We start from the raw sequence: 14,050 nt of genomic DNA, 5'->3' as shown, positions 1-14,050 counted from the left end.
TCCCTCCTATGAGTGCCAGCTCCTTCCAGGAGGGACTTTATCTGATTCATTTCTGTATCCCAGCAACTCACCAAGGGCCTGCCTCTTAGTAAGTCCCAGGGAAGCCTTTGTTGAATAAATGACCAAGTAAGCAAATGAATGAATGAATGAATGGACCGAGGGGTTTCTTTCCCAGAGGGGAGCTTGCTTGGCAACACGCAGCGAATAGGTGTCCATGTGTAGCTTCACCTGTGGCTGCTCCTCAGGGAATGAGCCCCCTGCACTGCTGCTGGGACGTTTATAGCCCCGGGAGCAGGGTCAGGGCTGTAAAAGTTGGACAGAGTCCGCAGGCCTGGGCCCAACAGTGACATCAGCTGGTGTCGGCCTTGATTCTGCCCCTCCCTTGCTCTGCCCCTTTGCCCCTCCCCAGAGGGAACACTTGGCTTCTCCTGACCTCCTCCAGACCTCACCAGGCTGGAAAGGTGGGGCTGGCAGCCGGGGCTCCAACGTCCAGGGGATTTCAGACTCTGTATGCATCTGCCTGGGAGGACGTTCCTGTAATCTTAACCTTCAGGGTGAGAGCCAGTGGAGGAGACAGGCTCAGTGGTCCAGTGAGCGCACAATTCAGAGAAACCCAGGGATTCTGTTCACTTTTTTTTTTTTTTTTCCGTTTATGCTTCCATGAAAGCTAACTCACCTGCTTAACTCATTTTTTCTTTCAAGGAAACAAAATGCTTTGCTCCATCCCTTTATCTATTCTTTCTCTTAAATAGCATATTGATTTCCTTCCATTCATTCTTCTGCTAATTAACTCATTAGCTAATTCATTTTGAAGAATGTTTATTGAGCGCCCACTACTTTCGGAACACTGTCCTAGGTGCCGGACACAGCAGAGGATGTGACGGGCTGGCAGGGCTAGGGTTTCAGGAGGAAACAGAATCCACCCCAGATGGTGAAGGGAGGACTGACAGAGGCTCCCCGCAGAGGGAAAGAAACAAACAAGGGACAGCAGGGAGCCGTCAGCCCAAGTGCGAGGGCCCGGAAGGAGCAGTGTTTGCAGAGCTGGTTGAGAGCCTTGGAGGCTGGGCCGCCCGGGGCAGCTGGAGTTGAGGAAGATGTAGCTGTTACCAGAGCCACTGAACAGAGCAGGGAGGGAGCAGGGAAGAAGCAGCCCCAGCTCCTTCTCTTCACACCCCTCATCTACTGCTGGGCCGGCAGCCAGTTGCAAGAGAGCAGGCCAGCCAGGGCAGGCGCAGGGCAGAGGAGGTGGAGGACCAGAGCGGCCAGCACAGAAAACCGAATCCCAGCTCTCCGGGCTACAGGTTCCTGTTGGAGGACACGGATCAACAAACAGGTAACTATTCGCCAGGTGGTGATGGGTGCTATTCCGAAAGTAAAGGTATAGGGTAGACGGAAAGGAGGGCTTGACTATGTGGGCTACATTTAGTATCAGGAGGTCAGGGGTCCTCTCCAGTGGGTCCCATTTGAGTGGAGACCAGAGGGAAGTGAGCAGGGAGCCCTTTGGGAATCTGAGGCAGGGTGTTCTCGGCAGAAGAACAGCAGGTACCAAAGTCCCTGAGACAAGCGTGTACTAGACTTGCTTGAGGACACCAAGGGGTCCAGCTGGCCAGAGTGGAGGGGAAGGGGGAAGAGAGGGTGGGGACATGGGTTGGGTATGAGTCGGTGAGGGTCAGAGCCTGTGGACCTTGCTAAGAGCTGAGGACATAACCCTGAGAGGGTCGGGAGATGAGGAAGAGAAGTGGTCAGATCCTGGGTAGATCTCAGGGGCGAGGTGGGGCATGGACCGCAGGTAGAACAGTGATGCCATTTACCTGGAAGGGAAGACTGTAGGGGAGCAGGTTCCGACATAGTGAGTTTGAGACTGGGATTATTCATCCAGGTGGAGGGAGTAACGAGTGCAGCCCAGGGGGACCGCTCTGGCCTCAGGCACATGACTGTCTTCAAGTCCTTGCTCTGCCAGGAACTGACCCAGCCACATTCATTCCATTTGGTATCCGAGTGACGGTGTGCTCTGGATGAGACACAGGTCTGGACTGGTGACGTAAAACGTGGGAATGTAAAATGAGTCCAAGCTCGCGCTGCCTGCGGCACGACAGGCCAATAAACGGGAGACGAGGTGTGTCAGGGAGCAGATGTGTTCATTTCTTCTTCCTTGTAGCCATCCACAGGTGAACAAAGGCGCTTTGGTTTACCGTTCAGGCAGAGGGGCAGGGTTCCCGGAGGAGGCAGGTCATTGTGTATAGACAGTATCCTTGTAGTGAACAAAAGCAGTGGAAAACAAAGGTTAAAGTAAAAGAAACAGGTCCAACGTGTAGTCAGATTTGGCGCTTCCCTGTTACAGGACTCCCCAGTGTAGAGATAGGATCAGAGCCACCCAGGGGACCAGGGGGCAAGTGCAGAAAGAAGAGGGCGAGGAGAAGGGGAGGCCCCAGAAGAACATGGAGGGCGGCCAGTGAGGCAGGAACAACCCAGCAAGCTCAGGGAAGGGGCTCGGGTGAGCCTCCAGGTCTCAGCAGGATCTGAGCTGAGCATGTCTGGTCCACAGCCTTTCTTTGACATCTAATCCGGACCCTCTGAATTTTATGAAAGTTTGTTAGAGATGTTAAAAACTAGGTACCATTTATGAGTCTCTGCTAGGTGCTGAGTATCATGTCCACACATGGCTACTGATCCCCACACATGTTGTTATGGGACATGCTGTTTACGATACAGGTAAGGAAGCTGAGCTCAGAGAGGGTAGCTGAGTTGCTTAAGGTCACACAGCTGGTGGATGGCAGAGTCAGGGTTTGAAGCTGGGTCACTATGGATGCCAAAGCCTTGATCTGCCAACTCAAACCAAACTGATGAGTAGGGAGGAGGGTCTGAATTTAGAACATTCCATTCCACCATTTATTTTTTTTAAAAAAAAAACAGGTTGAAATTTTTTAATTATTTCAAAATGGTAACGAAGTCGAGGCATGTTGGCTGGAAGATGGGACAAGGAAGTTTGTAGAAGGACCCAGAAGGAAGAGGAGTGATCAACTTCACCAAAGCTGCTGGGAGGTTACAGGGAATTGACTACTGATGTTGGATGATTGACAGGTGCAGTGGGTCAAAAACCCCATGGGCACTAGCTGAGGAGAGAAATGAAAATGACACAGTGCGTTCCTGTAACAAGACCAAGGAAACAGGTGGGAGTGGGAGGTCATGGGGTCAAGGGGAGGTTTTTTTTTAAATTGAGGTGAAATTCACAACATAAAATTAACCATTTTAAAGTGAACAATTCAGGGACTTCCCTGGCCGTCCAGTGGTTAGGACTCTGCGCTTCCACTGCAGGGGGCTCGGTTTTGATCCCTGGTCCAGGAACTAAGTTCCCGCATGCTGCGCGGTACCCAAAAAAAAAAAAAAAAAGTGAACAGTTCAGTGGCATTTAGTACATTGACAATATTGTGCAACCACCACCTCTGTCTAGATCCAAAACATTTTCACCACCCAAAAAGCAGCCCCTTGACCCATTAATAGCTGCTCCCCAATCGCCTCCTCTGGCCCCAGGCAACTACTAATCCACTTTCAGCCTCTGTAGATTTGCCTCTTCTGGACATTTCATTTAAATGGCAACATACAACAGTTGACCTTCCAAATTTAGCTTTTTTTTCACTTAGCATGAGGGTTTCAATTTTCTACATTGTAAAACATGTCAGAACTTCATTTCTGTCTTTGGCTGAATAACATCCCGTTGTATGGAGAGACCACAATTGCTTATCTTTTCATTTGGGCTGTTTCCACCTTTTAGCCATTGTGAATAGCACTGCTATGAGCTTTCATGTACAAGTTTTGGTATGAACACCTGTTTTCAATTCTCTTGAGTATAGACCTAGGTGTGGAATGGCTGGGTCATATGGTAATTCTACGTTTATTTTTTGAGAAACCATCAAACTGTTTTCCACCATGGCTGAACCTGTTTACATCCCCACTAGCAATGTACAAGGGCTCCAATCTCTCCACATCCTTACCAACAGTTTTGTTTTTGTTTTTTAATTGGTGACATTAAGACGTTTTTGTACAGAGCCTGGGATGACCTAAGAGAGAGGGAGAAATGGATGCTATTGAAATGAGATAATTGCTGGAAGGAAGGAAATTTTTGAGAAGGTGAGAGGGATGCGCCCATAAGACCCACAAATGGGAGGTGCTCCCGAGTGAGAAGTCTGTCTGGATGCTGGGCTGCCAAAAAAGAAAGAAAAGACAGGTGTCTGACATCAAGGTCTCACCCTGACGGACTTGTTCTCTCTGGTGAGGGCCTTGCCCACACAGCAGCAGTGAACGGGTGTCAGGACAGACAGAGCGGGTGGTCTCGCTTTAAAAGCGTCAGTTCTCATCCACAAGGCGTGGTGCTTTGGGCAAGTGAGGTGACCTCTGAAACCCCAGCAGGCTCAGCCGTAGAATGGAGATAACAAGAGCTCAGGGGCTGTTCTTTGAATTAGATGAGGCTATGCCTAACCAGTGCCCAGAACACAGTAGGTGCTCACTAAAAGTAGGTCCCTTCCAGTGGCTCATCCTTCTAATTAGACTGTGAATTTCCTGACAGGTTTTCCCTTCTTTGCAGCCTTCTCAGCATCTAGCACTGTATTGGCCTCACAGTAGGAGCTCTGTAGACATTTGTAAAAGAATAAATAAAGAAACAGAATAAAAATAATGAGCGATAAAGAGATTTCTCAACAGTAACTGCAATAGTAGATATTTACCTGGAGCTAGCTACATTGCAGGCCATTTCAAAGGTATACACCGCGAGTCATTAGTGGGAATGTAAACTGGTTTAGCCACTGTGGAAAATAGTTTGGTGTTTCTCAAGAAATAAACACAGGATTACCATTTGATACAGCGACTCCATTCCTAGGTATATACCCTTGCATCTCATTTGATCTGTACGTGACCTTGAGATGATTATTCCCTTATCCCCACTTTGCAGAGAGGTGACTTGTCCCATGAGACATGCTGGGGAGCAGCAGTTGGGATTTGAGGTCTGACATCAAATCTCAGGCTCTGTCATCATCTTATACTTTTTATCTAGATGCTGCTAAACCAGTGGTTGAATTGTCCTGGCACCTGAGAATGATTTATTACAGCAAAAAAAGATGTCAGGAGAGAGTTTGGGGGACTGCTTGGGGAAAGGAGGGGTGGGCGCCAGCTGGGTAATTGTGGAAGGTTTGAAAAGCCTGGGAAAGCAATCCCCTCGCTCCACAGCCTTTCCTTGGTGTCTCCGCATGTCCTAAAGTACAGCTGAAGCCACCCAGGCACAGAAATGTCATCTTTCTAGCGTGCGGGCTGTGCAGGCATCAGAGGTCAGTTGATAAAGACACCTTGAGTAGGTGTCTTCCAGGGATCGGGTGATTTCCTCCTGCTCTCCAGCCCTCCTTCGTCAACAACAAGGCACTGGGGAAATGGGATTAGCCATGAGGAGGTTGCCCGGTTGCTTCCAATCCATGCCAAGGGAATCGGATGGGCTTTTCCAGGCTCCCAGGACAGCACTGTCTCCCGGGGCCTGAATTTCTGCCTGAGCCAGGCGCAGGGTTCCTCTCCCGAGGTGGGTGAGACTCCTGGGCACCCATCTCTCTGTGCTTCACCCCCAAACCACGCATCACTCCCCACGGCCTCACCTGTCCCTGTGAGCTGCTCAGAAGGGGGCTGTCGATGCCCCTGGGTGAGCTTGGATCTTGTCCCAGCCGCCCAGCAACGCTCTTAGCCCCTCACCTCTCTCCCTCACATATCCCTGCCGCTCCAGCCCTCCATCTATCTCCCGGTGCTGAAAAAGAGTAGGATTAGCACACCAGCATCACCTTTGAGCTAGAGAGAGGTCAGGAGGACAGCGTGCATTCATAAAATAACAGCAATGGCCGTGACCATGGGAGCAGCGCTTCCCAAGTGATGGCTGTTGTGTATTTCAGCACGGGCTGATTTTACTCCTCCGTCGACAAAGCAGCAAGAGTTGACCCCTCATCCTGCTCCTCTGGGCTTCAGACTCCATCAACCTGCACGCCTTTGTGTTTTGCTTTACAACCCTTGTGTGTCATTTTACTGACCTTCGTCACAGCTGCCCTGGCAGGTTGGTCCTACACTGTTACCCAGAAGGGAGTTGACACCCTAGGGCAGTCAGCAGTGACTTGACCAGGGTACCTCTGCCTTGGACTCCCAGGCCGGAACTTGCTGACCCACAGCTGGGCACGTTTTTAATAAGCTGAGCTAGCCATCAGTAGCTCGATGTTAATCATTGGTCGCTTGTCACGATTGCCATCACAGAACGTTTACGGTAGCTGCTGGATGCCTTTTAGTTATTCATGCCGCTTTCTTTCACAATTTCCCAGGCTTATATCCGATTCTACTGGGAGCCGTTCTATTCATGAAGCATCTTCTGTTTGCTCTCTAGACGGGGAACGGGCTGAGGAAGCTCCAGGAAACAGGTAAGTCAGGCTCGCAGGTTTGGATTGGCTTTGGGGACCATTTCAGGAATTACCAAGACTTACAGAGCAGCTTGGGCAAGAGATTTAAAAATTGAGGGATATGAAAATCAACTAGGCGAAGATGAAGTGAGAAATGCACTTGAAGTGCTTAGCGTGGTGTCTGACACATGTTTATATAAAAACGAAATTGAGGGCTTCCCTGGTGGCGCAGTGGTTGAGGGTCCGCCTGCCGATGCAGGGGACGCGGGTTCGTGCCCTGGTCCGGGAGAATCCCACATGCTGCAGAGCGGCTGGGCCTGTGAGCCGTGGCCGCTGAGCCTGCGCGTCCGGAGCCTGTGCTCTGCGGCGGGAGAGGCCACAACGGTGAGAGGCCCGCGTACCGCAAAAAAAAAAAAAAAAAGAAAATGGAAAAAACGAACTTGATTATGGTGTGGTCATTACTCCAAAGGCAGCTAATACTCCCTCCTCCCTTCCCCTTCTTCTTTCCCGCCTCTCCCTTCTTCCTAGCTGCTCTGTTTTCCACATTCCTTTAGGTTAGCTTTAGCTCCATGCCAAAGTCAGCAGAGAATTAACCCTGAACATTAAGAATAAAGTCACTGCGAAGTGTTGGGCAGAGAACTGGGGCCAGGGCATGTGTGGCATTTTCTGCTCAGAGCTGTCAGCCAGTGACTTGCTGGGCCCACAGGGCTTTGTCAGCAGGGCCACATCTTGGGGTGGACAGGACAGAAGGCCACGACTCCAGACAGTTCAGGGAGGTGGCTGCCGTCTGCAGGAGCCGCTTTGGGAGAAGACATCCGCCTTCGCCGTCTTCTGACATTTTGTGCTGCACTGATGCAGGTGGGTGCCTTTTCTTCACTTGCACCCGTACTCTCAACGCAGGCTCATGAGCACGGGACTGACTTCAAGGGGTCTGGGCTCAGATCCCACCTCTGTGGTGGGTTGGGTGGGAGAAGATTCTTCTCCAAGCCCAGCTTGCTTTGCCTCTAACGTGGCCAGTTAAAGCATCCCACACACGGTGCCCCTGAAGGTTTTATTATAAGGAGCAGCAGTAGTACAGGAGAGGTGATTTTCTAAACATTTAACCCTAGGTACAGCCTAAGTGGGCCCAGTCAAATTGTCAGGATCAGAGTCCTGTTGCCTGTAGCTGCTGGATTGTGGCAGGTGGGTCCCCGGGGCCTCAGCACATGGCTCTTCACCAGTGGGAACAGCAGCAGTCCGACGTTTTAGGCCACAGTGATGGTCACCGGCAGGGTGTTAGACTTGAGCAGCAGCAATATTAGTATTGTTACTGCAGATTCAAAAGACAGGAGCTAGCATTTTTTGGAACCCCATGCACTGGGCTTATATTTATGTTATACTATGTTATCAATATTATTCTATTTAAGCCTAGAGGATTATTTTGAGGCGGTTTAAGGTTCTCTAGTCAAACACCAAGTGGGTCCCCCCCCTTTCTCCTCTGAACCCGTTCTAAGACACCGTTCGTTCCATGAGGTCTCCCAGGAGCCTGTGGGGAAGCCGACGGCTTGTGACCCTTTAGCATTTACTACGTGGTTCACACACTGACTCATTTAATCCTCACGAGAGCCCTATGAAGCAGGTCCTATTATTATTCCCTACTTGACATAAAGAAACAGAGGTACAGAGGGGTTAAGCAACTTTCCCCAAGGCACACAGCTAGCGAGCTCTAGAGCTGGGATTTGAACCCATGACTCCATGCTGCCTCGGGTACGAGCTATCTGCACTTGGCCTTGCACTGCACAGGCGGCAGCTTGCCCCTGTGACGTGATCACGTCCTGGGGACGTGGCGTCATTCTCAGCTCCGTGGTGGCCTCTGCATGGGAGGCACACAGTCTCAGGCTTCTGCTGCAGACAGAAACCCTGGGCAGTGGGTCCTTATGGGCTTAACAGCCCTCTCTGACCAGGGAGTAGAAGGTCAGAGCTGGCTTTGACCCCAAAGGAAGCACAACCCACACCCCCCACACACATCCTCCCGGTACCAGCAACATTTCTCCTTTGCAACATGTTTTCTGGGAAGAATGAACAAATACCTCTGCATCCTTGGCCTCAGGCACAACTCACCTCTCTCAGTGTAGAAGATTTATTCAACCTCTCGTGTTGGGTGTTCTGAGCGCACCCCTTCCCCCATCCTGCGCCCGTGCCCCCTCGCCCTAGTTGTACCCACGGGAGGATTTAACACAGGCTGTGATAAGTTAGTGCCCACTTGCTGCCTTCTCTTCTCCCACCCACGTCCGTTTTCACTCCTTCCTCCTCACCTGGGACCATTCATCAGCTCTGACCATCAGTTCTAGGTGGTTCTGGCTTTGGACACATCCTCACAAAAGCCACCCTCTGATCACAGCTTGGGTCCCATCTTCTCTCAGTTGTTCTACAATCTAAGCCCCCAGGGGAAGCTTCCCTCCTCCCTTAACTGCCTCATCATGCCTACCACTCACCCTCTGTCCCTCCCTCATGAACCTCCAGTGCTCCGAGACCCACATCCTCCTTCCCCAGGACCAAGCCGGGAATGGACCGTCCACACCCTCCTACAGCCCAACCAGGCTGGGTTTTTAAGGCTGCTCCCCAGAGGTCCCCGGTGGCAATTTCTCAGTTTCACAAACCTTCCTGCCCCTTCAGTTGGTTGCTTGGCCTTGTGCTTCCCTGAGAATATGGACACCATTGGACAGAAGTCTCCCATCTCCCCACTTCCAAACCTGCATCCTTCCCGTGCTTCACCCATGTTCCGTCCTCTGATTCCACACCCACTGCCCACCCCCTTCTCTGCTCCTCCTCGAGGCCAAGGTTCTAGGAAGATCCATCTCCTCCTCCAGATGGTCCAGGCTCTCCTCAACCCCCCGACTTATACTTCCCTATGGCCTCCATGTGGCCACATGCCCTGGACACTCAGCTCTTCTTTCTTGACCCCTGAGCCATATTCACGCAGCTGACCACTCACATCCTCTTAAAGTTCTCCTGCCAGAGTTCACTCTCCCTGCTTCCTCCGACTCAGTCCCCTTTGCTGTCTTCTGTCCTCCATCTGCTCTTTCCTGGTCGGAGTTCCTTAGGAATCTTTTTCTACAATCTGTCCCTGGGTGATTTATCTAATTGCATGGTTAACTGTCATTAATTTATCTCCAGCCCAGACCACTTCTTGAGCACCGCTATTATTTCCAACTGTCAGAGTGATATTTGTACTTGGATGTCCCACAAGTATCTCAGCCACACGCTTCCTAAAGAGAATTCTTTATTTCCTCCCATCCCCAGATCTGTTGCTTTCTGAGTCTTCTCCAGCTCCATGAATGATGGTTGCCATTACTTAGCCACCACAGGTTTGCCAGGCATCTCCCCAGGCCTTCTATGTACATTCCCTCATCTAACAATCGTGACATGAGAGAATGATAACAGTCACCCATCGGGTGATAAAGAAACAGACCCAGAGGTTAAGTAACTTGTCCTGGGTCACGATGGCAAAACCAAGATTGGCAGGTTTCTGACCCCAGTATAGCTTTGCTCTTTCTACTCGGCTTGTGCCTTTTCAAATCGGACTCTTGCTTGATCGTTCGGAGACCATCTTCATCCTTGGGTACCTGCAGGACCGCCGTGTTGCATAACTCCAGGCGGGACTCTGACAATGTCACCTGTGTAATTGGTGCTCCCTGACAGCCATTGACATAAACTAGAATGGGAATGCAGTCTCTGGAACTCCACAGGTGGTGGCCATGGGTACCGTCATTCTGGCTCCCTTGGTCCCATCCCATATCATCTGATCCCATTCTGGCTCCTCTCTTCCACCCCAGCCACCCATTCTGTTCACTATGCTCGTCTCAAGCCAGGCACTGTCAGACTCTCTGGGCACAGAGATGGATCAGCTGTGATCCTGTAGTGTGAGGAGTGTATCAGGCAGGGTTCTCCAGAGAAACAGAACTGACAGGATGTATGTCTAGATAGATAGATAGATAGATAGAGATATTGATAGAAGAATAAAGAGAGACAGCTTTTAAGGAATTGACTTGCGTGATCGTGGGGTTGGCAAGCCCACAGGCTAGAAATTCTGGCAAGAGTTGACGTTGCAGCCTTGGTCTCGAGTCTGGAAACTCAGGCAGGATTTCTATGTTGCCATCTTGATACTGAGTTCCTTCCTCTTCAGGCACCTTAGTCTTTGCTCTTAAGGCCTTCAGTTAATTGGATGAGGCTCACCCACATTATGGAGGGTCATCAACTTAGAGTCAACTGATTGTAAGTGTGAGTCATACCTAAAAACTACCAGCAACATCTCACCCGTTCTCTAAGTGTCCGACCACACAACTGGGCACCGTGGCTTTGATGAGCTGCTACATAAAATGAACGCTCAGGAGGAGGTCACGGTCACTGGCGAGGACACAGACAAGAGAACAGTCAGCCGGTACAGTCTGGCTCCTGCGAGACTAATGTGATGAGCTAGGAGATGCACAGGACAAAGTGATTCAGATTTTCTAGAAGGAATAGATGGACAAGCAGAGTAGGTGAGCCTTGAAGGTGAGACAAGAACAGGAGGAGAGGCACTCCAGGCCAGGGGTCAGCCTGGGAAACAGCCAGAGTGGTCTGAACACAGAGGTCCAGTGCGTGGGGCGTGTCCCTGGGCATATGCTGGAGGGAGAGAGGCGGGTCCCTCGGTGGAGGGCCTCGAATGTCACGCTCACGTGTGACCAACTGACATTCTGTCAGGCCAGCTCACATGACTTCGGACCTCACAGCCCGTCATCCTATAAGAACTGTGTATTCTTCCACAATTGTAGTTTTTAAGTCTACTTGGCTCCTTGAGATCTTAAGGGCTTAATTCTTCAAAAAAAACCTTTCTTTTTAATTTGAAGAAATTCCAAAAGCTTGTTTTTCCAGTTGTAGAAGTGGTTGATTTTTGTTGGATCGTTTCAGCGTAGAAACTTGCAAAACTGTAGGAAAACAAATCAGATTAAAACATTGGCTAAGATAACGACGGCCAAGTGGTAACTCTTATTATGCTGTACTGCTTCTAGGAAGTGTGTTCTCTATGCACAGAAATATGTGATCTGTCCCCTGCTTATCTCTGCAGCCCATCTCCCACTACTCCCCCATCCCGTGCTGGGCCAGGCCACTTATCTTCCATATGCCCCACGAGCAGCCCATATGCTCTTCCTAAACTGTCTCCTCTCCCAGAATGTGTGCTCCATAAGGGGAGGGCAAAGTTTGTTGCTCAAGATTGCATCCCCATAACCTAGATACCAGGGGCTTAATAAATAATTTAATGCATGAACATTTTAGTTCACTTTTAATTTTAAATTAAAAAACACATGGACATAGTTTAAGTACATATATTGTTTAATAGTATGACTATTAATAAGTACACCTATTTTATTTATTTATTTATTTATTTATTTTGCTGCACTGGGTCTTCGTTGGTGCGCACGGGCTTTCTATAGTTGTGGCGAGCGGGGGCTGCTCTTCGTTGTGGTGTGTGGGCTTCTCATTGCAGTGCCTTCTCTTGTTGCAGAGCACGGGCTCTAGGCACGTGGGCTTCAGTAGCTGTGGCTCGTGGGCTCTAGAGCGCAGGCTCAGTAGTTGTGGCGCACGGGCTTAGTTGCTCCGTGGCATGTGGGATCTTCCCGGACCAGGGCTTGAACCCGTGTCCCCTGCACTGGCAGGAGGATTCTTAACCACTGCGCCACCAGGGAAGCCCAGTATACCTATTTTAAATGTTGACTAATGTTATGTTCTTTTATATATCTTCCTCTTATCAAGTAAGAATGTATTATGAGCAGTTTCCAATGACATTAAATATTCTTCTTTAACATTAGTTTCAAAGTGCTGCATGAGTTTCATCACTTTAAACCTTTCTCTTAGATGTTTTGTCCTATTGTGAAGACCATTTTTCTACCATGAAAAATGCTGCAATGACCATCTCAGGCTTAAATCTTCACACATTGTTATTACGGCTTTAGGCTAATTATTTATAAATGGAGTCATTGGGCCAAAGGACCTAAATATTTTTATGGCTCTAGAAATATATTTCCAAACTCCAGAGAAGCTGTACAGTTTTCCACTTCTGTTGTGCCAGTGATTTGGGTTATAATTTCGGCAACTGTCTCCAATTTGACAGGGGAGATTGGCACTTCGTTTGAATTTGCACTGCTTTTATTTTCACATCTTTGGGACAGAAAGTCTAAGATTTCCAAAGCATGTCCCACTGTAAGAGGGATATCCTTCTGAATGAGGATGTTCCGGGGAAGGGCCTGTACTTGATAAGTGATGTGGCGTATGTAGGAACACAGAGAAGTGGTCCAACCTGACCATCTCGCAAGTGGAGAAACCAAGGCCAGAGAGGAGCAGAGGGGGTACCCAGGTCTCTGGGGGAGCTGGGCCCCCCATCCTGGTGTCCTTGCCAGGGACTCTCCCCTGGGTTCCTTAACTGTGACAGCAAGCATCTGTCTAATGGCTTCTTCCTTTTTTTTTCTTTTTCAGGAACAAAAAAGCCCAGCCCAAAAGCTGAAAACTAACCATGAAGCTCAAGGAAAAGGACCCAGCAGATAACAAAGAAAGCAACTTGGAGAAAAAGACATTGGTCAGTCCTGGTCTCCCTGTGTCTCCCTTGTAGGAGTGTTCAGGTGACCCTGGGGCAGTCCCTCCTGGCACCCTACCTTCTCCCAGGGGAAGGGATGTTGAGGGGAGGTCAGGCAGAGAAGGAGCAGAGGCTGGAAACAAAGTTATGCAGGAAGGACCCATGTGAACTGTAAATTGTATACGGTGAGGCACAGGCTGTTGATGGTGATGTATGCTGGTTGATGGTGATGTACTATCTGTGGTGACCTTCCAGACTGTGTGTGTGGGGGTCTCCGTTCCAAACGTCATTCCTCAGCAAGAGGACATTGATGTTGAAGGTGATAATGTCATCATCCTTAAGGAAACACTGAAACCCAACCCTCTGCAAGGCCCAGTCCATATGCCCCCTCCTCCAGGAAGTCCTCGGCACTTAGAAAGTCCCTCTCCTTCCTCAGGACTCCTTGGATCCTCTCTTTAAACCAGATTCAAAACCAGCAGCCAAACAGTGCCTGCTCTGTGCCAGACGTCACATAGGTCTCTCGTTCCGTTCTCCTGGCTACACTGTAGTGGAGGCATCACTAGCCCCATTTTACAGGCGAGAAACTGAGGCTCAGAAAAGGCTGAAGCCACGTGTCCAAGGCTACGTAGCTAGTTTAAGGTGCAGCTGATCTCAAACACTGGCCCATCTGGGCCTCGTGTCCCGTGATGGGTGTGGAGGCAACCAGGACTCAGAAGAAGTTGTGTCCATATTTGTAATAAACCTGTATTTAGCAGGACAAAGATCAATACAAGTGTACGGACCAAATTCCCTGGGGAGTGTGAAATGGCAGCTAAGCATCCCCTGTCACATAGGTGTGAACTGGAGGTCCAGGGGGTCCAGACCACCTGTCTCAGGGGCCCCAGGGACCCTGAAGACCCAGGCTAAGCAGACAGAGATTCCCTCCAAGTGGACACAGTATCTTTTTCTTGGTGCTCATATTAGGTTGAGCCAAGGCTCCACTGTCTAGGCATTGGGTGTGAGGAAGGAAGGGGTGAAGTCATTGCAAACATTCTGCTCGAATGATATT

General features: G+C 49.8%; 1 long non-coding RNA gene across 1 annotated transcript; it reads left to right on the top strand.

Moving 5' to 3' along the window:
* The first annotated feature begins 987 nt into the window (after nt 1-987).
* LOC137223556 (uncharacterized) lies at nt 988-6,435 on the top strand. The gene is made up of 2 exons (XR_010942914.1): nt 988-1,333; nt 6,339-6,435. It is a non-coding gene; the product is annotated as an uncharacterized lncRNA (long non-coding RNA).
* Nucleotides 6,436-14,050: the final 7,615 nt, after the last annotated feature.

Source organism: Pseudorca crassidens, chromosome 4, assembly GCF_039906515.1.
Source record: "Pseudorca crassidens isolate mPseCra1 chromosome 4, mPseCra1.hap1, whole genome shotgun sequence".
Taxonomy (NCBI): domain Eukaryota; kingdom Metazoa; phylum Chordata; class Mammalia; order Artiodactyla; family Delphinidae; genus Pseudorca; species Pseudorca crassidens.
Note: the sequence above shows the minus strand (reverse complement) of the source record. Positions and strands in the feature narration are given on the sequence as shown.